This window comes from Meles meles, chromosome X (genome assembly GCF_922984935.1).
Source record: "Meles meles chromosome X, mMelMel3.1 paternal haplotype, whole genome shotgun sequence".
Lineage (NCBI taxonomy): Eukaryota > Metazoa > Chordata > Mammalia > Carnivora > Mustelidae > Meles > Meles meles.
Window position 1 is genome coordinate 65,273,489 of NC_060087.1, and position 25,229 is coordinate 65,298,717.

Below are 25,229 nucleotides of genomic sequence, written 5' to 3' on the forward strand. Positions count from 1 at the left end.
GCATTTGAGATCTATTTATGTTGTTTTTTTGTATCACTAGTTCTTTCCTTTTTATTGCTGAGGGGTATTCCATTGTGTGGATGTCCAACAATTTGTTTGCCCACTGACTCATTGGGAAACATTTGGATTGTTGCCGCTTTTTTGTAACTATGTAAAACAATGCTCTGAGTGTTCACATGGGAATCTTTGTTTAGACATAGGTTTTCTCTTGGGAAGATTCCTAGGATTGCATTTGTTCCATCATATGCTAAGTGTATGTATCATTTGTTGCATGTTCGCAAGTGATTTATCATAGTGACTGTACTATATTTTCTTCACCAGCAATGTTTGTGGGCTCTGCTTTTTCTAGATTCTCTCTAACACTTGATATATCAGTCTTTTTAGTTATAGATGTTCTAGTGGGTATGTAGTGGTATCACACTAATTGTCATTTCCTTAATGGCTAATGATGTTAAGCATTTCATGTGGTTGTTAGGCATTTGTATAACTTCTTTGGTCAAATGGCTGTAAAAACTTTTCTCAGATTTTTAGCCATTATCTTTTTTTATTTCCTTACTTAATTTTGATTATCCTTTATGTATTCCAAATATAAATCTCTTTTAGATATGTGTTTTGCAAATATTTTATTCAGTCTGCGGCTTGTCATTTTCATTCATTTTTTAAAAATATTTTATTTATTTATTTATTTAAAATTTTATTTATTTGGGAGAGAGAGAGATCACAAGCTAGGTCTGGATAGAAGGAGCAGCAGACTCCCCGCTGATCAGGGATCCTGACTCCGGACTTGATCCCAGAACCCTGGGATCATGACCCAAGCTGAAGCAGATGCTTAACTGACTGAGCCAACCAGGAGCCCCTTATTTATTCATTTTGGGGAGAGAGAGAGCGTGCATGAGTGGGTGGTAGGGGCAGAGGGAAAGCCTCTTCAAGTACACTCCCAGCTAAGTGTGGAGCCCAACACAGGGATTGATCCCACGGCACGTGAGACCATGACCTGATCCGAAAACCAAGAGTCAGATGCTTAATAGACTGAGCCACCCAGGCACCTCTCATTCTGTTTTTTAAAATTAGGTTTTTATTTAAATTCCAGTTAGTGGGGTGCCTGAGTGGCTCAGTTGTTAAGTGTCTGCCTTTGGTTCAGGTCATGATCCCAGGCTGGGATCAAGCCCGGCATTGGTCTCCCTGCTTGGTGGGAAGCCTGCTTCTCCCTCTTCCACTTCCCTTGCTTCTGTTCTCTCTCTCTGGCTGTCTGTCTCTCTGTCAAATAAATAGATAAAATCTTTAAAAAATAAATAGATAAATAAATAAATTCCAGTTAGTTAACCTACTTTATTATTTCATGTGCACAATTTAATGAGTCAGCATTTACATGCAATACCTGGTGCTCATCACAAGCGTCCTCATTAATCCCTGTCACGCATTTAACCCATCCGCCTCTGGTAACCATCAGTTTGTTTTGTATGGTTAAGTCTGTTTCTTGGTTTTCCTCTCTTTTTTCTTTTGTTTCTTAAATTCTGCATATGAATGAAATCATACAGTGTTTGTCTTTCTCTGACTTATTTCGTTTAGCACGATACTCTCTAGCTCCATCCACCTCATTGCAAATGGAAGATTTCATTCTTCTTTGGCTGATTAACATTCCTTTTGTACATTCCATATACACAAAATGTATATAACAAATACACACACACACACACTACATCTTCCTTATCCATGCATCAGTGGATGGATGTTTGGTCTCTTTCCAAACTTTGGCTATTGTTGATAATGCTGCATAAACTCCAGGGAGCATGTATCCCTTGGAATTAGTATTTTTGTATTCTTTGGGTAAATACCTAATAGTGAAATTGCTGGATCACAGGGTAGTTCTGCTTTTTTTTTTTTTTTTAAAGATTTTATTTATTGGGGCACCTGGGTGGCTCAGTGGGTTAAAGCCTCTGCCTTCGGCTCAGGTCATGATCCCAGGGTCCTGGGATGGAGCCCCGCATGGGGCTCTCTGCTCAGCAGGGAGCCTGCTTCCTCCTCTCTCTCTGCCTGCCTCTCTGCCTACTTGTGTCTCTGTATGTCAAATAAATAAATAAAATCTTAAAAAAAATAAAAATTAAAGATTTTATTTATTTAAGGAGAGAGAAAGCACACAAGTAGGGTCAGGGGGCAGAGGGAGAGGGGGAAGCAGGCTCAATCCCAGGACCCCGGGATCATGACCTAAGCCACTCAGGCGCCCCAGGGTAGTTCTATTTTTACATTTTTAAGGGACCTTCACACTGTTTTCCAGAGTGGCTGCACCAAGTTTCCATTTCCACCAACAGTGTAAGAGGGTTCCCCTTCCCCTGCATCCTCACTAACACATGTTCTTTCCTGTGTTGTTAATTCTAGCCATTCTGGCAGGTATGAGGTCATAGCTCGGTAGTTTTGATTTGTATTTCCCTGATGATGAGTGATATTGAGCATGTTTTCATGTATCTGTTAGCTGTCTGTAAGTCTTTGGAAAAATGTCTGTTCAGGTCTTTTGCCCATTTCTTAACTGGATTATTGTTTTTTGTTTGTTGAGTTTTAACTTCATTATGTATTTTGGATACTGATCCTTTGGCAGATATGTCACTTGCAAATATCTCCTCCCATTCCATAGGTTGCCTTTTCATTTTGTTGTTGTTTGCCATGTTAGTTTGATGTTAGTTTGCTGTGCAGAAGCTTTTTATCTTGATGATGTCCCATTAGTTCATTTTTTGCTTTTGTTTCCCTTGCCTCAGGAGACATACCTAGTAAGAAGTCACTACATCTGGTGTCAAAGAGATTATACCTGTGTTCTCTGGGATTTTAATGATTCCTGTCTCACATTTCGGTCTTTAATCCATTTTGAATTTATTTTTATGTATGCTGTAAGAAAGTGCTCCAGTTTCATTCTTTTGCATGTTGCTGTCCAGTTTTCCCAACATGAGTTGTTGAAGAGACTCTTTTTCTCATTGGATATTCCTTCCTGCTTTGTCGAGGATTAAATGACCATATAGTTGTGGGTTCATTTTTGGGTTTTCTATTCTGTTCCATTCATCTTTGTATCTGCTTTTATGCCACTACCATGTTGTCTTGATCACTACAGCTTTGCTTTTTTTAATTATTTAAAAATTTTTTATTTAAATTCAATTAATTAAAATACAATGTATTATTAATTTCAGAGGTAGATGCCAGTGATATATCAGTCTTATATAATACCCAGTGCTCATTATATTACATGCCCTCCTTAATGTCCATCACTCAGTTACCCCATCACCCCACTCCCCTCACCTCTAACAACCCTCAGTTTGTTTCCTACAGTTAAGAGTCTCTTATGGGTTGTCTCTCTCTCTCTCTGATTTTGTCTTGTTTTATTTGTTTTCCTCTCTTCCCCTGTGATCCTCTGCTTTGTTTCTTAAATTCCACATGAATGAAACCATATGATAATTGTCTTTCTCTGACTGACTGACTTTGCTTAACATTGATACCCTCTGGTTCCATCCGTGTCATTGAAAATGGCAAGATTTCATTTTTTGGATGGTTGAGTAGTATACCATTGTATATATATACACCACATATCCTTTGTCCATTCATCTCTTGATGGATGTCTGGGGTCTTTCCATAGTTTGGCTATTGTGGACATTGCTGCTATAAACATTGGGGTGAGGGGCCCCTTTGGATCACTACATTTGTATGTTTGGGGTAAATACCCAGTAATGCAATTGCTGGGTCATAGGGTAGCTCTATTTTTAAATTTTGAGGAACCTCCATACTATTTTCCAGAGTGGCTGCACCATCTTGCATTCCCACCAAAAGTATAAGAGGGTTCCCCTTTGTCCATATCCTTGCCAACATATGTCGTTTCCTGATTTATTAATTTTAGCCATTCTGACTGGTTTGAGGTGGTATCTCATTGTGGTTTTAATTTGCATTTCCCTGATACTGAGGGATGTTGAGCAATTTATCATGTGTTTGTTGCCCATTTGGATGTCTTCTTTGCAGAAATGTCTGTTCATTTCTTCTGCCCATTTCTTGATTGGATTATTTGTTCTTTGGGGGCTAAGTTTGATAAATTCTTTATCGATTTTGGATACTAGCCCTTTATCTGATAAGACATTTGCAGATACCATCTCCCTTTCTGCCATTTGTCTTTTGGTTTTGTTGACTGTTTTCCTTTGCAGTACAAAAGCCTTTTATCTTGATGAAGTACGAATAGTTCATTTTTGCCTTTGTTTCCTTTGCCTTTGAGATGTATCTAGCAAGAAGTTGGTGCAGCCAAGGTCACAGAGGTTTCTGCCTGTATTCTTCTCTAGGATTTTGATGGATTCCTATCTCACATTTAGGTTTTTCATCCATTTTGAGTCTATTTTTGTGTGTGGTGTAAGGAAAGGTCCAGTTTCAGTCTTCTGCATTTGGTTGTCTAATCTTCCCAATACTATTTGTTGAAGAGATTGTCTTTTTTCCATTGGATATTCTTTCCTGCTTTGTCAAAGATTAGTTGACCATAGAGTTGAGGGTCCATTTCTGGGTTCTCTATTCTGTTCCATTGATCTGTGTGTTTGTTTTTGTACCAGTATCATACTATCTTGATGATTACAGCTTTGTAATAGAGCTTGAAGTCTGGAATTGTGATGCCCCCAGCTTTGATTTTCTTTTTCAACAATCCCCTGGCAATTTGGGGCCTTTTCTAGTTCCATACAAATATTAGGATTGTTTGTTCTAGCTCTGTGAAAAAAGTTAATGGTATTTTTTTTTTTTTTTAGAATGAGAGAGAGAACTCAAGAGTGGGAGGGGGGTCGCAGAGGGAGAGGGAGAAGCAGACTCCCCACTGAGTAAGGAGCCCAATGTGGGGCTTGATCCCAGGACGGTAAGATCATGACCTGAGCTGAAGGCAGATGCTTAACCAACTGAGCCACCCAGGTGCCCCAAGTTAATGGTATTTTGATAGGGATTTTATTGAATGTGTACATTGCTCTAGGTAGCATAGACATTTTCACAGTATTTGTTCTTACAATCCATGAGCATGGAATGTTTTTCCATTTCCTTGTGTCTTCCTCAATTTCTTTCATGAGTCTTCTATAGTTTTCTGAGTATAGATCCTTTGCCTCTTGGGTTAGATTTATTTGTAGGTATCTTATGGGTTTTGGTGTAATTGTAAATGTGATCAACTCCTTAATTTCTCTTTCTTTTGTTTTCATTGTTAGTGCATGGAAATGCAACCGATTGCTGTGCCTTTGTTTTATATTCTGCCTCTTTGCTGAAAACCTGTATGAGTTCTCCTAATTTTGGGGTGGAGTCTTTGGGTTTTTAATATAGAATATCATGTCATGTGTGAAGAGTGAAAGTTTGACTTCTTTGTTGATTTGGATGTGTTTCTTTAATTTTTTGGTAATTAGTTTATATAATTGGCTGCCCCCAGGTTAGGGGCATAAATATTTACAATTGTTCAATCTTCTTGTTGGATAGATGGTATAAGTATGACATAGTGTCCTTCCTCATGTCTTATTACAATATTTGGTTTAAAATAGAATTTGTCTGATATAAAGGTTGCCATTCCAGCTTTCTTTTGATGTCGCTTAGCATGATAAATGGTTTTCCACTCCCTCACTTCCAATCTGGTGGTGTCTTTGGGTCTAAAGTGAGTATCTTGCAGACTGCATATTGATGGATTTTACTTTTTTATCTAATCTGATACCCTATGTATTTTGAATTGGGTATTTCATTCATTTACATTCAGAGTAATTATTGAAAGATATGAATTTGGTGCCATTGTATTACCTGTATAGTCACTGTTTCTGTATATTGTCTCTATTCCTTTCTGATCTTTGTTCCTTTTGGGCTCTGTCTTTGCTTAAAGAATCTCTTTTAGTATTCCTTGCAGGGCTGATTTAATGATCACAAATTCTTTTAGTTTATGTTTGTACTGGAGGTTTTTTATTTCTCTTTCTATTTTTAATAACATTCTGGCTGGAAAAAGTATTCTTGGCTGCATATTTTTCTCATTTAGCACCCTAAATACATCATGCCAGTCCTTTCTGACTTGCCAGGCCTCTGTGCATACTTCTGCTGCCAGTCTAATGTTTCCGTCCAAGTAGGTTATGGACCTCTTATCCCCAGGATGCTTTCAGGATTTTCTCTTTGTCTCTGAGATTTGCAAGTTTCACTAATATATGTGTGAGTATTGTCCTATTTTTATTGATTTTGAGGGTGGTTCTCTGTGTTTCCTGGACTTGGATGCCTAGTTCCTTCCCCATATCAGGGAAGTTCTCTGCTATAATTTGCTCAAATATACCTTCTGCCCTACTCTCTATCCTCTTCCTCTCAGAACCCAAGTATTCTAATATTGCTTCGCTTTATAGTATCACTTGTTACTCAAATTTTCCCCTTGTGATTCAGTAGTTGTTTATCTCTCTTCTCAGTTTCTTTATTCTTCTGTCATTTTATCTTCTGTATCACTAATTCTCCTTTCTGCCTTATTTATCCTAGCAGTTGGAGCCTCCATTTTTGTTTGTGTCTCATTAATAGCCTTTTTAATTTCAACTTGATTAGATTTTAGTTCTTTTATTTCTCCAGAAAGGGATTATCTACTGTCTTCTATGCTTTTGTCAAGCCCTGCTAGTATCTTTATAATCATTATTCTGAACTCTAGTGCTGACATCTTATTTATGTCCATACTGATTGGGTCCCTGGAAGTACTGCCTCTTGTTCTCTTTTTTGAGGTGAGTTTTTCTGTCTTGTCATTCTCCTACCTTGCAGAAAGTGATTGTTTTTCTTTTCGTAGAGTTATAGCTATTCTTTTCTTAGATCACCTGTTGAATTCACAGGTGTTTAGAATGGTTGTAATATAACTTGAAGTCTGGCTTAGCTTTTCTTTTACAAAATTGTTTTGGCTATTTGGGGTCTTTTGTGGTACCATACATATTTTAGGATTGTTTGTTCTAGTTTTTGAAAAATGCTTGTGGTATTTTAATAGGGATTGTATTAAATGTGTAGATTGCTTTGAGTAGTATAGACATTTTAATAGTACTGGTTCTTCCAATCTATGAGCTTGAAATATTTTTCCATTTCTTTGTGTCCTCTTCAATTTTTTTCATAAGTGTTCTATAGTTTTCAGAGTACAGACCTTTACTGCATTGGTTAGGCTTATTCCTAGGTATCTTTTGGTTTTTGGTGCAATTGAAGATGGGATTGATTTCTTGATTTCTCTTTCTGCTGCTTTATTATTGGTGAATAGAAATGCAACAGATTTCTGTATGTTGGTTTTTATCCTGCAGCTTCACTGAATTCATGTATCAATTCTGGTGGTTTTTTTTTTTGGTGTATCTTTCAGGTTTTCTATATAGTGCATCATGTCATCTGCAAATAGTGAAGGTTTTACTTCTTCCTCACCAATTTGGATACCTTTTATTTCTTTTCACTGTCTGATTGCTGATGCTAGGACTTCCAGTATTATGTTAAATAACAGTGGTGAGAGTGGACATCCCTGTCTTGTTCCTGACCATAGAGGAAAAGCTCTCAGTTTTTTCCCCATTGAGAATTGTATTAGCTATGGGCTTTTCATAAATGAACTTTATTATGTTGAGGTATGTTCCATATAACCCTACTTGTTGAGGGTTTTTTTTTTTTTGAATCATGAATGATTTTCGTACTTTGTTAAGTGCTTTTTCAGCATCTGTTGAGAGGATCAGATGGTTCTTACCCTTTTTTTAAATGAATGTGGTATATCATGTTGATTGATTTATGAATATTGAACCACTCCTGCAGACCAAGAATTAATTCTACTCAGTCGTATACAGTGTTTTTTAATATACTGTTGGATTAGATTTGCTAGTAGTTTGTTGAGAATTTTTACATCCATGTTCTTCAGAGATATTGGCCTATGTGTAATTCTCTTTTTTAGTGGAGTCTTTGTCTAGTTTTGTCCTGTTAGTTGGGAGATTTCGATTACTGATTCAGTTTCTTTTTTGGTTATTGGTTGGTTCAAATTTTGTTTCTTCCTGTTTCAATTTTGGTAGTTTATGTACTTCTAGGAATTTATCCATTTCTTTCAGATTGCCCAATTTGTTGGTATGTAATTTTTCATTATATTCTCTTACAGTTAGTATTTCTCTGGTATTAGTTGTGATCTCTTGTCTCTTATTTGTGGTTTTATTTATTTGGGTCCTTTCTCTTTTGTTTTAAGGAAGTTTTCAGCTGTTATTTTCTTAGATAAAATTTTTGCCTCCTTTACTCACTCTCCTTTTTCTGGTACTCCTATAATGTGAATATTGTTGTGTTTGATGGAGTTACTGAGTTCCCTAAGTCTGTTCTCATATCTATCATTCTTCTTTCTCTCTTTGGTTGAACTTCATTATATTCCATTGTTTTATCTTCTACATCACTTACTCATTCCTCTGCTTCTTTACTCCCGTTCATTTTATGTCGTCTCTTTCAAATACCGGTTATTGCATTTTTCATTTCTTGTTTAAAAAGATTTATTTATTTACTTTAGAGAGAAGGAGAGGGAGGGAGGGAGGGAGGGAGGGGGAGATAGAAACTGAAGCAGACTCCACACTGAATGTGGAGCCTGATGTGGGGCTTGAGATTATGACCTGAGCCAAAACCAAGAGTCAGATGCTCAACTGAATGTGCAACCCAGGCATCCTACATTTTTCATTTCTGAGTAATTCTTTTTTAACTCTTATCTGGCCGTGAGGGGCTTGCTGAATTGTTCTATTTTTTTTCTCAGGCCCAGTGAATATCCTTATGATTATTGCTTTAAATTCTCCACCAGGCATATTACTTATGTCTTTTTTGCTTAGATTTCTGGCTATCACCTTATCTTATTGTTTCATTTAGGATAAATTCCTCTATCTTGGCATTTTGTCCAGGTCTCTGTCTTCTGTGTGTTAAAACATAAAAACTTAAAAACCTTTTTATATTTTGTGCTCTGGACATAATGGCTTTATGAAGATGAGGTCATTTAATGTCAGGGCCTGGCACTTCAGGGAGTGTCTCTGGTGTGTGCTGTGTGCACTCTGCTGCTGTGTTTTGGCTGTTCTATCCTTCCGGCCAGTTGTCTGCAGAGGTTCTCCTTGCCTGCAGTGGGCAACGTTTAGTCCTTGGTCAGAGTGTGGAGAGTTTTAACTTGTATGCTCTGGTCTGCTTATGGCATGAGACCTGATAACTACTTATGCTGGCCCAGAAGCCTTACAGAACTCTCTGGTCAGGAGACCTGCGGTGGGCAGGGGCTTCCACTGGTCTTCTAGGGAAGGGGCTTGCCGTGCAGGGACTGAGGCAGACTTGACTGGGAAGGGCAGTACTGGCAGAGCACAGCAGTATGAGACCTAGTGCAAGCAGGTTAGACAACCAGTGTCAGTGCTGTGTTGTTTGCTGTCTGTGGCTGTGTATTTATGCTGCTGGGGAGGGAAATGGTGCCAGACAGGTCCTTTTTCCCCTCAAGAGGGGTCTCTGTGCTTATTGCTCAAGGGAATCATTCCCAGAAGAACAAATAATCTCCCTCTTATGTTGCCTAGGCATTTTCAGTCAATGTTTTCACACTGCTTCTGGTGTGTTTGCCTGCCTTCTTTCCAGGAGCAATGCAGTGGCCTCTGGGCTCTATGCCAGTCATGCTTGCCGACTTTCAAAACTTCAAGTTTTAAGGACATGGTGTTCTTCTGGGGGAGGGTCTCACCATGCTGGGAATGAAGGAGGTTTGACTGAGAGGGGCAGTTGTGCCAGAGCACAGGGACATGGGACTTGGATCAAGCATGCTAGGCAGCCAGTGTTGGGACCAAGCATCCCTGGTTGGGTGGCTCTGTGTTTACGCTGAGGGGCAGAGGAGAAAGGAGGCATCTATCAGCTCTTTTGTCTCTGGAGAGGTATCTCTATGAAGGCTCCCTCTCACAGACGTGCTCCAAGGAGAGCGAATAACTTCCCCATGTGTACTCCAGGTGTTCCTCAGATCGTGGTGTCTGCCCCTGGGTTGTTTGCTTGCCTTCTCTCCAGGAGTAGGGCAGCACCCTCAGAGCTCTATCCCAGCCAAGCCAGTGACCTTTAAAATTCCAGTCTTTTAAGCCTTGATGGTTGTAGAAACTCATGAAGATCAGCCCCTCTCATTTTCCCAGGCAATGGCTTTGGGGAAGTGTTCTTGTGTGCATTCTCCTGTGTGTTCTCTCTTTTGCCTTTCTCCATGATGAGGGCTCCCTCACTTCTGCAGCACCCGCAATCCATTTCTCCCCTACACCATATCTCCACACTTCCTACCTTCCTTCATGTAGCCTCTTCTCTTTCTCTACTTGTGGAATTTGTTCTTTCAGTCCTCAGGTTGATTTCTTGGTTATTCAGAATGATTTGATAGCTATCTAGTTGTGTTTGAGGAACTAGATGAGCCTAGAGTCCTCCTACTACACCACCATCTTAGCTCCCCCTGTCTTATAATTCTTTTAAAAGTGTCTTTCCCAGAGCAGATGTTTTTACTTTTGATGAATTCCAGTTTATCTACTCTTATAGGTCATGTTTCTGGTGTCATATTTAAGAAATCTTACCCAAGGTCTTACCCAAGGTCACAAAGATTTTTCTTCTATGTCATATAAAATTCTAGCATTTTATGTTTTATATTTAAGTCTATGATTCATTTTTGTTTGAGAGAGAAAGGGAGAGGGAGAGAAAGAGATCACAAATGGGGAAGGGTGTTCAGAGGGAAAGGGAGAGGGACTCTTAAACAGGTTCCTTGCCCACTGTGGATCCTGACATGGAGCTTGATCTCCTGACACTGAGATCATGACCTGTGCTGAAATCAAGAGTCATATGCTTAAGCGAGTGAGCCACCTAGGCACCCCTCATTTTAAATGTACACATTTAAGATGTGGATTGAAGTTACTTTTTTATATGAGTATATAGTTTTTCCAAGAAGTACTATTTGTGCTTCTTGGAAGTCTATTCTTTATGCATTGAATTGCCTTTGTACCTTTGTTGAATATCAGTTGACCACATATTTATGGGTATATTTTTGTATGCTCTGTTCCATTGATCTGTGTTTCTATGCATTTGCCAATAAATACCATACAGTTTTGGTTGTTGTAGCATTATAGAAAAATCTTAGCATCAGTCTGTTTCCTCAACATTTTTTTTTGAAGATTGTTTTGACTATTCTAGTTCCTTTCCATTTCCATACAAATTTATATCAAAATTTCTGCTGGGATTTTGATTTGGATTGTGTTGATTCTGTAGATCACTTTGGATAGGATTAAGATCTTTATTTATTTATTTTTTAAAGATTATTTATTTATTTATTTGACAGACAGAGATCACAAGTAGGCAGAGAGGCAGGCAGAGAGAGAGGAGGAAGCAGGCTCCCGACTGAGCAGAAAGCCCGATGTGGGGCTCGATCCCAGGACCTGGGATCATGATCTGAGCCGAAACCAGAGGCTTTAACCCACTGAGCCACCCAGGTGCCCCTAAAATTTAAAAAAAAAGATTTTATGTATTTATTTGTGAGAGAGAGAACAGCACATGAACAGGGGAGAGGGGCAATGGGAGAGGGAGAAACAGAGCCCTCCTTGAACAGGGAGCCTGATGCAAGGCTTGACCTCAGGACCGTAGGATCATGACCAGAGCTAAAGGCAGGTGCTTAACCAGCTGAGCCATCTAGGTGCCCCAGGATTAACATTTTAACAATATTGAGTTTTCTAATCTGCATATAGTATATATTTTCATGTATTTAGGCATTCCTTGGTTTCTTTTATCAGGGATCTATAGTTTTCAGCATGCAGATGTTGAATTTTTTTTTAGATTTATATTTAAGTAATTCATGTTACAGACACATAGATCAGTGGAACAGAATAGAGAGCCCAGAAATCGACCCTCAACTCTATGGTCAACTAATCTTCGACAAAGCAGGAAAGAATGTCCAATGGAAAAAAGACAGCCTCTTCAATAAATGGTGCTGGGAAAATTGGACAGCCACATGCAGAAAAATGAAATTGGACCACTTCCTTACACCACACACGAAAATAGATTCCAAATGGATGAAGGACCTCAATGTGAGAAAGGAATCCATCAAAATCCTTGAGGAGAATGCAGGCAGCAACCTCTTCGACCTCAGCCGTAGCAACATCTTCCTAGGAACAACGGCAAAGGCAAGGGAAGCAAGGGCAAAAATGAACTATTGGGATTTCATCAAGATCAAAAGCTTTTGCACAGCAAAGGAAACAGTTAACAAAACCAAAAGACAACTGACAGAATGGGAGAAGATATTTGCAAACGACATATCAGATAAAGGGCTAGTATCCAAAATCTATAAGGAACTTAGCAAACTCAACACCCAAAGAACAAACAATCCAATCAAGAAATGGGCAGAGGACATGAACAGACATTTCTGCAAAGAAGACATCCAGATGGCCAACAGACACATGAAAAAGTGCTCCACGTCACTCGGCATCAGGGAAATACAAATCAAAACCACAATGAGATATCACCTCACACCAGTCAGAATGGCTAAAATTAACAAGTCAGGAAATGATACTGTTTCTTAAATCTTAGTTTCATTTGTTCATTTTAAACTTACAGAAATGCAGCTCATTTTTGTATGTTGACTTTGTATCCTGAAGTTCACTAAATTGTCTTATTAAATCTATTGGTTTTTTTTTTTGTAGATTCCTTGGGATTTTCTGCATAAGCAATTATTTCATCAGGGCATAAAGATAATTTTATTTCTCTCTAGTATGTATGGCTTTTTTATTTCTTTTTCTTGATTAATTGAACTGGGTAGAACCTCCATTACAATTTTGAATAGAAGTGGTAAAAATGGACATCTTTGTTTTTTTTCTGATCATGGGGGTGGAAAACGTTCAGTGATTCATCGTTAAGTATTGTGTTGTGTTTTTGCAGATGGCCTATATCAAGTTAAGGAAGTTTCTTTCCATTCCTAGTTTTCTGAGATTTTTTGTTTTTAATTATGAATAGATGTTGAAGTTTTTCAACTGCTTTTTTTGCATATAGGGATGATCATATTATTTTTCTTCTTTAGGCTGTTAATATGGTGAATTATATTGATTCATTTTCAAATGTTGCACCAGCCATGTAGTCATAGAATAAATCCTACTTGGTCAAAGAGTACATACATTTTTAAAGTTTTTATTTAAATTCCAGTTAGTCAACATACCGTGTAATATTAGTTTCAGGTGTACAATATAGTGATTCAGCCCTTCCATACAACATCCTGTGCTCATCATAGCAAGTGCATTCCTGAATCCCCATCAAGTATTTAACTCGTCCCCACCCACCTCCCTTCTGATAACTCTGTTTGTTCTCTATAGTTAAGAGTTTGTTTCTTGGTTTGCCTTTATTGCTCTTTTTTTCTTGATCCTTTGCTCATTTGTTTTGCTTCTTAAATTCCACATATGAGTGAAATCATATGGTATTTGTCTTTCTCTGACTTATTTCACTTAGCATAATACTTTTTAGCTCCATCCATGTCATTGCAAATGGCAAGATTTCATTCTTTTTGATGGCTCATCATGTGTGAGTATATGTATATACAGATATACATATACATACACGTACACATAAACATATGTATATACCACATCTTCTTTATTCATTCATTAGTTGATTGCACTACTAGGTATTTACTCAAAGAGTACGAAAATACTAATTCAGAGGGATACATGCAGCCCAGTGTTCATAGCAGCATTATCTATAATAGCTGAATTATGGAAACAACCCAAGTGTCTGTTGACTGAGCACTTAAGTTTTATTTATTTATTTATTATTTTAAAAAGTTTTATTTATTTATTTAACAGAAAGAGACACAGTGAGGGAGGGAACACAAGCAGGGTGAGTGGGAGAGGGAGAAGCAGGCTTCCTGCTGAGCAGGCAGCCCGACATGGGGGTCGCTCCCAGCTTCTGGGATCATGACCTGAGCAGAAGGCAGACACTTAATGACTGAGCCACCCAGGTGCCCCTATTTATTTATTTAAGAGAGAGCCTGTGCACTCAGGTGGGGGGAGGAGCAGAGGGAGAGAGAAAGAGAAAGAGAGAGGCAGACTTCGCACCAAGTTGGTGGCCTGGTATGGTGCTTGATTGCATTATCCTGAGATCATGATCTGAGCCCTAATCAAGAGGGGGTGCCAGGAGGGCTCAGTCAGTTAAGCTGCTGACTTCAGCTCAGGTCATGATTCCAGGGTCCTGGAATCAAGCCCCACACTGGGCTCCCTGCTCAGCAAAGAGCCTGCTTCTCCCTCTCTCTCGGCTGGCTGCTCTGCCTACTTGTACTCTCTGTGTCAAACAAATAAATAAACCTTAAAAAAAAGTCAGATGCTCAACCAACTGAAGCACACAAGCACCCTGAGTACTTTTTTTGTGTGTGTGTGAGTACTTGTAGTGAGAAATTTCAAACATAGAGAAAAGTAGAGAGCCTGGTGCCTACTACAAGGAATCTCCCTGTACCTGTCACCCAGGAGAATCCTTGCTGTTTATTTTCATGACATTCTCATCATTTGAATTTGATAATGTATTTTGCTGATGCTTTTAAGAGTTGATCTAAGCCTTTTTGCCTATTGTACTTTGTTAAAGTAGAAGTCCCTGACTAGCTCATGGAATTTCCTAGTATATCTCAATACCATTTCCAAGCCTTTCTGCTGCCCACCCTTTTTTCCTTGTTACTTTTCAGGATTGTCAGCATTGTTTGGAGTGTAGCTAATGTCCACACTCTTTCTCATGCTTCATTCAGTTTGACTCTCCTCCTGTTCTCCCTTATTTCTTTCCAGTTTGTATCTAAGAGTCCAAAGGAATTAACAATATTGCCTTCTTGCCAAAAGTTTAGGAATTCCTACTACAATGAAAGTAATATATGGATGCTTTTTCTTAAATATTATACTATGAATTGCTGACGCTTGAGCATGTTTATTTTCAGTATTTTCATCAATCCCCAGATGTGTCATTTTTAACTGAATTGTTTCCTCATTTGTGTAATATACTGATTATTTTAATTTTTGCTTATTTTTTAAATTTCTTTTCAGTGTTCCAGAGTTCATTGTATATGGATCACACCCGGTGCTCCATGCAATACGTGCCCTCCACAATACCCACCAGCAGGCTCACCCAACCTCCCACCCCCTGACCCTCCAAAACCCTCAGTTAGTTCCTCAGAGTCCACAGTCTCTTATGGTTCATCTCCCCCCTCCAATTTCCCCCAACTCCCTTCTCCTCTCCATCTCCCTATGTCCTCTTGGTTATTCTTTATGTTCCACAAATAAGCGAAACCATACTATAACTGATTCTCTCTGCTTGACTTATTTCACTCAGCATAATCTCTTCCAGACCCATCCATGTTGATAAAAAAGTTGGGTATTCATCCTTTCTGATGGAAGCATAATACTCCATGGTATATATGGACCACATCTTCTTTATCCATTCATCAGTTGAAGGGCATCTTGGCTCTTTCCACAGTTTAGTGACCGTGGCCATTGCTGCTATGAACATTGGGGTACAGATGGCCCTTCTTTTCACTACATCTGTATCTTTGGGGTAAATATCCAGTAGTACAATTGCAGGGTCATAGGGAAGCTCTATTTTTAATTTCTTGAGGAATCTCCACACTGTTCTCCAAAGTGGCTGCACCAACTTGCATTCCCACCAACAGTGTAAGAGGGTTCCCCTTTCTCCACATCCTCTCCAACACATGTTGTTTCCTGTCTTGCTAATTTTGGCCATTCTAACTGGTGTAAGGTGTTATCTCAATGTGGTTTTGATTTGAATCTCCCTGATGGCTAGTGATGATGAACACTTTTTCATGTGCCTGTTAGCCATTTATATGTCTTCATTTTTCAAGGAGCTGGAGCAAACAATCCTAAAATTTGTATGGAATCAGAAGAGACCCCAAATTGCTAAGGAAATGTTGAAAAAGAAAAACAAAACTGGGGGCATCACGTTAAAACAATTTTGTATTGGTGGTAGTTCTATTTATTGAAGGTTTTCTATAATTTTGCTTTTATACAATATTTGATACAATGATGGTGAAAGTTAATACAACTTTGGAATTTGATCAGCTGCATCAATCTTAAAATGGTTTTCCTATGAGTAGTTCAGATCCACATGCAAAAGGTACATTTTTGGACACACTATCCAGAGTAGATGTTAATATTGTAAAGGGAGTTTTGTCCAGCTGGACATCAGATTTAGCACAGCATTTAAACTCAGGTATCAATGGTTTCTTTCTAATAATCAGAAGTGCATTATATTTTTACGTGCATGAGTCATTAAATTTGGACTAGAAAATCTGACATATCTCTAGATCAGATAGATACTTATGAGAGCTCTACCTTTTAATTAATCTAAACATTAATTTTTACCTATTCACATTGATTTTACCCAGTTACATTTTTTTTTACTAATCATAACTATCCAACAATTAGATGGATATTTTCCAGTTTGTTGATTAGAAAAAAAGGATGGCAAAAGTATTTCTGCACCCTTCAGTCCCACATCTTTAAAAATTAGTTGTTTAATTTCATTGAGTAATACGTATGACACCTGCATTTGATTTATCTTCAAATGAAAGCAGTTAAACCTCCTCCACTTGATCTAAGATGGCTGACTCTGGGGGGCCAGAATAGAAGCTGGATCTTACTAATTGTGCTATCTTCAGTAAAGCTATTTTAACCATCCAAAAACTAGTTCGTATACTTTTTCTCTAAGTGACTTAGGTACTTACTGTCCACTGACAACTAGTGGATTTTCCAGAACCCCCAACTCCTTGTATGGCAAACTATTTTAGATTAATATTTGTTTTTCCCAGCATATTCATGTATAACTAAAGGAAAGGATTCTGCTTTAACATTTGCAAGTACATTCCTGTATAGATTTTCCAAAAAAGTCTGTTTCACCCCATTCATATGTAAGGCTGCTATTTCCACTGTGTCTTCCTAGAATTCTCCTGTACTTCATAAGGACTGTTTAAGGTCAGAAAAATGCAATTGAATTGGATTAACTTATAAAGGAAAAGTAGCAGTGATATAATTGGAAAGCACTTTGTATTATTAACAGTGATTTATGTGGATCCCAGTGACAGATACTTAAGGCTCTACTTTCCAGGGCACATTCATAATTTGATTGCTAAAAATAAAAAGACACTTACCTTTTCTGCCTTTCCCAGCTCTGCTTCTCCTCCTTCAGTTAAAGGCCCTTATGATATTAGTGTATATTAGTAACCTTTCTTTTTTTTTTCTTTCCTTTAAAAAATATTTTACTAAGTGTTTAGTCTTCTTGCCCCAGAGACAGATTTATTGTGAAGCTTATGTTTCATAGCCTCTCGCTTGCATTGACCCCTTCTGAGACTCTGGAAGGAGTCTTAAAAGTTTGTTCACATGGTTATGTGTTTTTGCAAAAGTAAAATATCTTATCCACAAGCATTTATTAAGTCCATTGTTTATTTCTATTTAGCCCTCTGGTAGACTTTCCCTTTGTGTTGAGTGTTACTAGATTTGCCGTGAGCATTTTGGGGGATCCGACTTAAGGGAAGGTTGAGTTGGCAATGTTTGATTTAGGATTAGTAGGGTATTTGGCCAAATGCGGTTCTTAGTTACTTCTGTGTATAGTGAAGTTTTTGCTAGGAATTCTGGTTTAGGAATGTCTTCCAGTAATAACCCTACTAACCATATTGCCAACTCAATCAGTGTTATGACACAAAGGTGTAGGGCCCAGTGTATAAATGGTAAATGATTGCTATCAATTAAAAGAGTTGGGGCACCTTGGTGGCTTAGTCATTTAAGCATCTGCCTTCTGCTCCAGTCATGTTCCCAGAGTGCTGGGATCAAGCCCTGCATTGGGCTCCCCACTTGGCAGAGAAAGCCTGCTTCTTCCTATATCTCTGCCTGCTGCTCCCCCTGCTTGTGCTCTCCATCTCTCTCAAATAAATAAATTAAAATCTTTATTAAAAAAAACCTAAACAATATTTAATACTAATTCCTATACAAGTAAACTTCTCTGAAATTCTCTGAAATTTTATAGTACATATATGAAAGAAACTTAATAGTTTTCCCAAATTTGACAACAGCTCTAAAAATTTACTAATATCTAGTCGTGACATTAAAAGGAACTTTCCTAAGCTATCACTAATAAAAACATACCTTGACATACAGGAATAATTAAATTATCTTTATTTTCTCTGTGTAGAAAATGCCTTTACAAAGTTATTATCAAATGAAGCAGGAGAATATACAGTGAAAATATAGGAAAAGAAAATATAGAGGTGTATCATGATTTTATTGTGTTTTGTTACTCATTCAGAATATTTACTTTTGTACAGAATTTTGTTATATATAGTTTTATATTATTTTTCTTTTTTTTTTTTAAGATTTTACTTATTTGAGAGCGAGAGAGCAGAGAGCATGAGAGCAGGGCAGAGGGAGAAGCAGATTCTGTGCTGAGCAGGGAGCCCATTGCAGGACTTAATCCCAGGACTCTGAGATCATGACCTGAGCCAAAGGAAGACACTTAACTGACTGAGCCACCCAGTCTCCCCTAGTTTTATATTATTTTTCTTAAAGAAAGCCCTTAAAATGTTTGTATTTCAGAGGCCACAAAAGGTAGATTCACTTCTTTCTAGGCATCACATAGACAATTGTCCTGTGAAAACGTGATTTATAGTCAGAACGCAGCTTAATATGTTAATAATACATAAATATTGGTCACTTTTTTAATTGGTCACTTTTTTTTAAAGATTTTATTTATTTGACAGAGAGAGATCACAAGTAGGCAGAGAGGCAGGCAGAGAGAGAGAGAGAGGGAAGCAGGCTCCCTGCTGAGCAGAGAGCCCGATGCGGGACTCCATCCCAGGACCCTGAGATCATGACCTGAGCCGAAGGCAGCGGCTTAACCCACTGAGCCACCCAGGTGCCCCTAATTGGTCACTTTTTAAAGACTGTTAAGGTTTCAAATTTCTGGATCACAGTTACAGTTGAGATTATAATTAAGACTAATATGCAGTCAATTTAGAAAACAGATTTGGAGGGGCACCTGGGTGGCTCAGTTGGTTAAGTGTCCAACTCTTGGTTTTGGCTCAGGTGGTGATCTCAGGGTCATGAGATAGAGCCCTACCTTGGGTGGAGTCACCTTGAGATTCCTTCCCCTCCTCCCTTTCGCTACCTCTCGGCTCCTTCCCTGGCTTATTGGCACTTGTGCTCTCTCTCTCTCTCTAAAACAAATAAATATCTTTGTGTAAGAGAATGGTCGAGTCTCATTCTTCTATACATAGCTGACCTCAGTGTGACACAGGAATCCATCAAAATCCTAGAGAAGAACATAGGCAGTAACCTCTTTGACATTGGCCACAGAAATTTCTTTCAAGACACATCTCCAAATGCAAAGGAAACAAAAGTGAAAAACTTTTGGGACTTCTTCAGGACAAAAAGCTTCTGCACAGCAAAGGAAACAGCCAACAAAACAAAGAGGCAACCCACAGAATGGGAGAAGATATTTGCAAATGACACTACAGACAGAGGGCTGATATCCAAGCTCTATAAAGAACTCCTCAAACCCAACACCCCAAAAACAGGTAATCATGTAAAAAAATGGACAGAAGGCATGAATAGACACTTTCCCAAAGAAGACATACAAATGGCTATCAGACACATGAAAAAATGTTCATCATCATTAGCTAATTCAAATCAAAACCACATTGAGATACCACATTATACCAGTTAGAGTGGCCAAAATTAACAAGAGAGTAAACAACAAGTGTTGGAGAGGATGTGGAGAAAGGGGAACCCTCTTACACTGTTGGTGGGAATGCAAGTTGGTGCAGCCATTTGGGAAAACAGTGTGGAGATGCCTCAAAAAATTAAAAATATAGCTACCCTATGACCCAGCATTTGCACTACTGGGTATTTACCCAAAGATACAGATGTAGTGAAAAGAAGGGCCATTTGTAACCCAATGTTCATTGCAGCAATGGCCACAGTTGCTAAACAGTGGAAAGAACCAAGATGCCCTTCAACAGACGAATGGATAAAGAAGATATGATCCATATGTACAATGGAGTATTATGCCTCCATCAGAAAGGATGAATACCCAACTTTTGTATCAACATGGATGGGACTGGAGGAGGTTATGCTAAGTGAAATAAATCAAGCAGAGAAAGTAAATTACTTGTGGAACATAAGGAATACCATGGAGGACATGAGGAGAAGGAAAGGAAAAGTGAATTGGGGCAAATTGGAGGGGAAGATGAATCATAAGAGACTGTGGACTCTGAGAAACAAACTGAGGGTTTTAGAGGGGAGGGGGTTGGAGGAATGGGTGAGCCTGGTGGTGGGTATTAAAGAAGGAATGTATTGCATGGAGCACTGGTTGTGGTACTTAAACAATGAATCTTGGAACACTGAAAAAATAGAATTAAATTAAAAAAATAAAATCTTAAAAAAAAGAAAGAAAACAGTTTTGGAGAGGACATTTTTTCGACTAAGTCAAGGAGCTCTTGTGTTTGAAGTAAAACTCTGAAATGAAGTAATGTAATTGTGATGTCGAGTAGGGTTGTTTTATTGAAAAAATTCTGCAGTAGAACAGATTTGAGATTTAATTAACAGAATTCAAGGAGAGTTGAATAGTTAACATATCTCTAATTTTGTAATAAGTAGAATTAATGTGATTATTTCTCTTTGCAGCATCAGCATTTAAATACATTTTGGGAATTGTGTCTTACCTCATAAAGTTTGTAAATGAGTGTAATACTCTTGTTTGTCTTGTCCATGTAAAGACTGTAGACTTTAAAGAGATTAACCCAAGGTTTAATTTAATCACTTAGTGGTCTGTTCAGGGGAAAAGTAAAATGGGCAGATAATGTGAAGGTCTTTCTCTGGAATTATTTGGCCTTTTTGAAGGGGGAAATGTAAAAACAAACTTAATTAGATATAAGTACTAAATGACTCCAAAGATTAATGCCTTATTACTAAATTGCTTTTGTCCTTGAAATTTATACTGCTAACATTTTAATTAATTAATTAATTAATTTATTTTTATTATTATTATTATTTTTTACCAATTTACATCTTGTTTTATTAAAAAACATTTTCACATATAGAAGTTTTGGAAATCATTACTTCTATACACGAATAAACTAAGTAGAAAATCTTACAGTTTTAAGCGGCAATATTTTATCTACATTTTTTATTTATTTTATTTTATTTTTTAAAAAGATTTTATTTATTTATTTGACACACAGAGAAAGATCACAAGTAGGCAGAGAGGCAGGCAGAGAGAGAGGGGGAAGCAGGCTCCCTGCTGAGCAGAGAGCCTGATGCGGGACTTAATCCCAGGACCCTGAGATCATGACCTGAGTCGAAGGCAGAGTCTTAACCCACTGAGCTACCTAGGCACCCACTGCTAACATTTTTAAAAATTTAATTTAGTTTAATTTTTTTCAGTGTTCCAAAATTCATTGTTTATGTACCACACCCAGTGCTCCATGCAATACGTGCTCTCCACAATACCCACCACCAGGCTCACCCAAACCCCCACCCCCTTCCCCTCCAAAACCCTGTCTGTTTCTCAGAGTACACAGTCTCTCATGGTTTATCTCCCCCTCCAATATACTGCTAACATTTTGAGTGCTTTTCCCCTTTACTCAGAAAAAGGCTGCAGTCCTTATGACTAATTTAGACTATCCTTTTTCAAAAAGATGGCCACCTAGATGCTAGCAGTTACCAAATTCATCCTGTGGACCAATACATTGCTTGCTCCCCTTAACTATTTATTTTAAGTTGAAGTATAGTTGATATACATAACTTTTATTATTATTGAAAAAGTAACACAGAGTAAAATCCCCCTCCCAACAGAAACCAGTTACCAGTTTGTTAATGTATGTATCCTTCCAGAAATAGACTGCAAATGTAAAATGTTTTACATGTATATATGTGTATCTATCTAGACATCTATCTGTCTATCAATGGAAGCATATGTACACTGAGAAAGAAGAGCTGAAACAAAACAAAAGCATTTATTTGGGGTCTCAGAATTACAATTCGGGAAGCACAGATTTAAGTAGCAACACAAATGGTGTTTCCCTTGGGAACAAAAGTCAGTGGTTGAATGAGCCGAGATGCCCTTCAACAGACGAATGGATAAAGAAGATGTGGTCCATATATACAATGGAATATTACTCAGCCATCAGAAAGGATGAATACCCAATTTTTGCATTGATATGGATGGATCTGGAGGAGATTATGCTGAGTGAAATAAGTCAAGCAGAGAAAGTCAGTTATCATGTGGTTCACTTGTGGAACATAAGGAAGAATGTGGAGGACATTAGGAGAAGGAATGGAAAAGTGAATTGGGGCAAATTGGAGGGAAAGACGAACCATGAGAGACTGTGGGTTCTGAGAACCAAACTGAGGGTTTAAGAGGGGAGGGGTTTGGGGGGAATGGGTGATCCTGGTGGTGGGTATTAAGGAGGGCATGTATTGCATGGAGCACTGGTTGTGGTACACAAAAAATGAATCTTGGAACACTGCATCAGAAACTAATGATGTATTTTATGGTGACTAAAATAGCACAATAAAAAAAACAAAAAAACAAAACAAAAACAACCTCCCAAAGTCAGTGGTTTTTAATGACCAAGAGGAATGCTTGTATATACTGTTTGCAAAGAATTTTGGTTGGTATTGGTGGCAGAAAACCAATTTTGGCTAAATATAATTTATTATTAAGGGTATTACTAAACAAAAGTCTATTAATGTAGTAGGTTGCAGATGTTTGTGCAGAGTCCTTGGAATATTTGTGGTTTGGCCCAGTTCAGAAGTTTATGGTTCCACCCGGTGAGCACATGTATAAGGCCCACCTCCTTAATGGCCTTCTGGCTCCATTTTAAAACCCCTTGACATAAGTGGCTCCATTTTCTTTCACCTTTCACATACACTATATATATATTATCTATACCTCGCTTTTCTCACTTAGCAAATATATCTTAGAGATTGTTCCATATCAACATATAGAGATGATTTTTTAAATTTCTATTTGGAACTTTTTTCATAACTTTTCCTATGGCAAATGATAGAGCATTGAACATTCTGTTTTTCAAACGTTGTATTAGAGTAAAACAAGCATTTTATCTAATTCCTGGGTAATAGTTATCCATCCATGAAGATGTAGAGTCAGTTATTCAAGAAGAGTTTGGTTTCTTGATTTAGTTGAAATTTACTCCAAATTTCAAAAAAAGATCAAACTCAATATAAAAATCTAGCAGTAGAGGAATGGTATGGACAGGGAGTTTCATTATTTCCTTTGTATAATTTTGTATTTAAATATTTCATAATTCACAACCATGCATTAGTTGAATAATTTTTGAACAAATGAGTGATAATAGTGAAAATTCTGCTAATGCACTCAAGTTTACAGATAGTTTAGTGTATGAAAAACAATACTGCAACTTAAAAAACTAATAAAATCTCTGCATCTTTTTCATTTTAAGATATTTAGTTTTTGAATTTTTTTGTAAAATAGAAACTTTTATCCATTTTAACATATGTATCACACTGAATGCAATACATTAAGCAATAACAGGGAATACTATAAAGTAAGAGTTTTATGGGAAATCTGTACTATCTGTTTGGTATTCTTTTTCTCCCAGTGTTTCTTCAAATTCTGGTTAGTTGGAGCATCTGGGTGGCTCGGTTGGTTAAGCAGCTGCCTTCAGCTCAGGTCATAATCCCAGGGTCTTGGGATTGAGCTCCACATCAGGCTCCCTTCTCTGCGGAGAGCCTGCTTCTGCCTCTCCCTCTGCCTGTCACTCTGCCTACTTGTGCTCTCTCTCTGTCAAATAAATAAATAAATAAATAAAATCTTTAAAAAATAAATTCTGGTTAGTTAACAGTGTGTTATTAGTTTCAGGTGATTCAGCACTTCCATACAACACTTAGTGCTAATCCAAACAAGTGCACTCCTTAATCCATCAACTTTTTTTTTAAGATTTTATTTATTTATTTGATAGACAGAGATTGTAACTAGTCAGAGAGGCAGGCAGGGAGAGAGAGGAGGAAGCAGGCTCCCTGCTGATCAGAGAGCCCGATGTGGGGCTTGATCCCAGAACCCTGGAATCATGACCTGAGCCGAAGGCCGAGGCTTTAACCCACTGAGCCACCCAGGCGCCCCAATCCATCAACTTTTTAACCCATCCCCCTACCCACCTACCCTCTGGTAACCATCTCTTTGTTCTCCATAGTTAAGAGTCTGTTTCTTGGTTTGCCTCTCTCTCTCTTTTTTCCCCCTTTGCTCATTTGTTTTGTTTCTTATATTCCACATATGAGTGAAATCATATGGTATTTGTCTTTCTCTGACTGACTTATTTCGCTTAGCATAATGTTCTCTAGCTCCATCCATATTGTAAATGGCAAGATTTCATTCTTTTTTTATGGCTGAGTGATACTCCGTTTTTTCACATGTTTATCCATTCATCAGTCAGTGAACACTTGGGCTGTTTCCATAATTTAGCTAGTGCAGATAATGCTGCTGTAAGCATCGGGGTACATGTATCCCTTTGAATTAGTATTTTTGTATTGTTGGGGTAAATACTTAGTAGTACAATTGCTGGGTCATAGGGTAGTTCTATTTTTAACTTTTTGAGGAACCTCCATACTGTTTTCCAGAGTGGCGGCACCAGTTTGCATTCCCACCAATAATGCAAGAGGTTTCCCCTCTCTCCACATCCTCGCCAACAACCGTTATTTCTAGTGTTGTTGATTTTAGCCATTCTGACAGGTAGTACAATAAGGTGATACCTTATTGTAGTTTTGATTTGCATTTAACTGATGATAAGTGATGTTCAGCATCTTTTCATGTGTCTGTTGGCCATCTGTATGTCTTCTTTGGAAAAATGTCTGTTCATGTCTTTTGCCCATTTTTTGTGTTGTGTGTGTGTGTGTGTGTGTGTGTGTGTGTGTGTGTGTGTTGAGTTTGGTAAGTTCCTTATATATTTTGGATTCTAATGCTTTATCAGATGTTATTTGCAAATATCTTCTCCCATCCATTAGTTTGTCCTTCTGTTTTATTGATGGTTTGTTTCCTTTGCTGTGTAAAAACTTTTCATTCTGGTATAGTCCCAATAGTTTATTTTTGTTTTTGTTTCCCTTGCCTTTAGGAGACATATCTAGAGAAATGCTGCGATGGCTGATGTCAGAGAAATGACTGCCTCTGTTCTTTTCTAGGATTTTTATGGTTTCAGGTCACATGTTTAGGTCTTTAATCCATTCTGGGTTTATTTTTGT

General features: G+C 37.9%; 1 protein-coding gene across 4 annotated transcripts in view; it reads left to right on the forward strand.

The window, feature by feature from the left end:
- The window catches only part of ATP7A (ATPase copper transporting alpha), a 174,799-nt gene that overhangs the window by 68,106 nt on the left and 81,464 nt on the right, over nucleotides 1–25,229 (forward strand). The window contains exon 2 of one of the 4 annotated variants that reach the window (XM_045995384.1): nucleotides 12,627–12,693. The exons of the other annotated variants lie outside the window; for them this stretch is intronic. The gene's annotated coding sequence lies outside the window, so the exon portion shown is untranslated. The remainder of the gene's footprint in view (nucleotides 1–12,626; nucleotides 12,694–25,229) is intronic. 4 annotated transcript variants of the gene reach the window in all.